Below are 3,442 nucleotides of genomic sequence, written 5' to 3' on the forward strand. Positions count from 1 at the left end.
ACTTTACTTTTATTAAAATTAATTTCATGGACAAAATCAGTGCATTAATAGGAACCTTATCACATTTCACCACATGAACATATGTAGTGTTTACATCAGCTTACAACCATCTCCTCCAACATTTGTCTCTTTCTGGTGACATCATCCCAAATGCTTTCCTGCAGCTTTTCATCTCTAAGGGACATTACACTGTCTACACTCACCCTACTTTGCAAAGATACAGATACTTCATTTGACCTAGGTCTAACTCAGCAGCCACCCATCAGTCCCTTTCTTTTCCTTGTTTCCCTTCTCTATCAAGAGCCAATTTCAGGCCTGAGATGGTTCCCCAGGAAAAAGGCCTTACCATGCAAACCTGATTACCTAAATGCAATCCCTGGGACATCGGATGAAAGAGGGGAAGTTTTCATGACACCCACATCCTCAATTATAGTCCATCTGTGTGTCCCTCTCTCACACACACATACACACACACTAATTTTTAAATACAAATTGATAAAATATATTAAGGCATAACTGTATAGCAAGCTAGTGACACATCTGGATTGGAGGCAGAGGAGATTCGAATATGAACAAACCTCATAAGACCATCATGTGGGGCTTCACTCAGAACCTGTGGTGGAACAGAGTCTAAGAGGTTCTGAATGAGGTCCTGTGTAGAAATAAGGACAAACAGGACCAGTAAAGGTGTCCCTGAAGGTGTAGATGTGACATCTCTCAGGCATGGAAAAGAAGGAAAGCTCTCCCAGTTCACAGTCCAGGAAAACACCAACGGCTCTGGCATCCTTAAACTGAGAGTCTGGGTCAGCTCCTGAGACATCGAAGTGGTCCCCTTGCCAGACAATCCTCCAGCATCCCTGGGGGATAGAGGACTGCCTTTCCCTGATGGGCAAATCAGCCTTGCAGATACCAACAACCCATTCAGCCTTCTTTCCTACCTGCACCTCCCAGAAATGTCTCCCCGAATAAAAATAAGGAAAGCCCAACACAACGGGGCTTTCAGTAAACCTTTTTGAAGAAGCAGAACCACATTGTCTTTCCTTCACAAATGTTACACATTTTTTATCCTCAGAAACAAGCAGGTTTGGATTGGCTGTTTTCAGGTCTAGAGTCACTTGCTCTGTAAATTGCTCTATAAGTCTTTCTAGGGTCGAATTTGGGAGATATTCGAGAGGAAAGTTACATAAGTCTCCTCTTAACTGAACACAAAAAGGTGGTGGGCTTATCGCAGTCTCCACATTCTGGTGGAAATCCTTGACTATAGACAGCAGTTCTGCTTCAGATAGTTCCCTCTTAGTCACCACTGGGCTCAGGAGATCTCTGAGCTTGCAGCCATAGTTTTCAAATGCTGCTATATTGTCAAGCAGTTTCTGCTCAGTATCCCTCTCCTGGTCCTCTAACCTGTGCAATGCTGCCAGCTGTTCTTGATATAAAAACTGGTCCAGCTGCTCAAATTCAGAAGTCAGTTTCCCCCTCTGTGCTTCTGCCTCCTCACTCACGGCCAAGGTTCTTTCCTTCTGAACGCTGATTGACTCTTCAACTTCTTTCATTTGAGACTTCAGGAGCTTGATGAAACCCTGAAGCTTCTCCCTGTGGTGAGATGCAGCATGTGCAATGGGTGTTACCTGTATCAAAGAGTTTAATTTGGTTTATGGTTCCAGAGGGGCATTGGATCAGCATTTAAGAGGCAGGACAATAACTACCAGATGTGGCAACTAAAGCAGGAAGTTTAAAGCTCATGCCTTAAAAGTGAAGCATGGCTTATGTTTTTTTAAAAAAATATTTATATCACCATTTTTTGCTGTAACTATAGAAATCAGATTGTGTCAGTGTATATATTAATTCTTCACAATCCTGCTGAATATTCTGAATATTTTCTGATTTGAATGTAGGTTTGAAATCAGCTCTCCACTGTCAGGGCATCCAGTCTGCAGCCCGCTGGCCCAAAACCATCTGACAGACTGTTGTGTGGAGTTGCTGGTCTGCTGAGCTCCTGCTGACTATGCCAGCAGAATTGTTCCTGGGAACTGATACCCAGGAGGTTTCGTTCTTGTTTGCTTTAGTCTCCTTTTCCTGTTTAGGTTAGTTGGGTTATAAGGGAGGTACGCTCATGTAATAAGTTCATAATAAAGTATAATTGTTAAGGAAATTGAGTCTACTCTCACTCTTGGATAAATGACTCCAAATGGGAGTGATTTTAATTCTTTCCTCAATGCAAGGGTGATGTAGTATTGGAAACTTAGTCAGTGATGTTTAATGCAGAAATAGGTTCTCTATTGTTTTGTTAAAATTACATGGTATCAAGCTGCCTTATAAATACTTATGCCTATCTGCACATTAGGGCAAGTATTATTCCTACTCAGAGATGCTGCTTTTTGCAGTGGGCGGTGGTGAGTGCACAGACTCACAGCTGAACAAAGTGTAGGAAACAAATACCCGTGAAGCGCTCAGACCTCAGCAGGAGCTCTGTTTCATGCCCTTCAAGGCTCAGGGAGTGCTTAGAAGAGGGAGGCAGATGTTGTAGGTGATGTCTGTGAAATAAGATCTACAATGCATTTACCACACGCATGGATTTCCTACAGCTATGATACCTACGCAAGATCTCCCTAAAAACTGGACCATCACTATTTCATCATGCACAGAAAGGGACTCACAAGGCACCAACCCTCAGTGAGGGACTTTGCATAGCTAATGTGTGATGTAGAGTGGGGTATCATAAAATTAAAGAAAAGAAGATGTAGTTAAGCAACCGCATTTTAATTTTGTGTATGTTAATTACAATATGAAAGTTTGCATGCTGTCTTTACCTATGTTAGGGCAATTTAGTTATGTAAATCTCAACAAGGCTGGTTTGTGACTTTTAAGATCCACTAAAATGCACTGATGCCTGTGCAAAGTAAACAGAGGTTCTCAAAACTCCAAAGGCAGTCTCAGATATCCGGAAATGTGCTCCACCTGGACTTTAGGAGGATTTCTGGAGGTTAGATAAAAGCCAGCCTTCCTCAGGACCTATAAAGCTGGTTCCCCTCCACCCAAAGTAGCCATTTCTCTTGTCACTGGCAGCAGTATAACATGGCTACCAGCTACCCCTTAGCTTACCACAGCACATGCTGACCTCCAGGATCCCTCAGGACCACAAGCACCTGCTACACTTTTTAAAGTCCTTGCTAAAGTCCTAGGTCTTCTCATCCCTTCAAACTCCTTCTTGCTCACACTTTTTCTCACACACCTACTCCTCTTTATACACATATCTCTGTCTTTGTCTCTATCAATAAGTCTCCCTCTGCTTTTTCTGCTCCTTTCCCCCTTCTCTCTGTATCCACCTCTGTCACTGCCTCTCTCTGAACTCTTTCTGCTTGTATTGGTGCCACATCCAGCCTGCTGGTTATGTCCAGCCAACTTCTCACTCTGCTCTGCTCTGGACACAGCAGATGCCTCTGTT

Source organism: Acomys minous (assembly GCF_964271855.1).
Source record: "Acomys minous genome assembly, chromosome: 15".
Taxonomy (NCBI): domain Eukaryota; kingdom Metazoa; phylum Chordata; class Mammalia; order Rodentia; family Muridae; genus Acomys; species Acomys minous.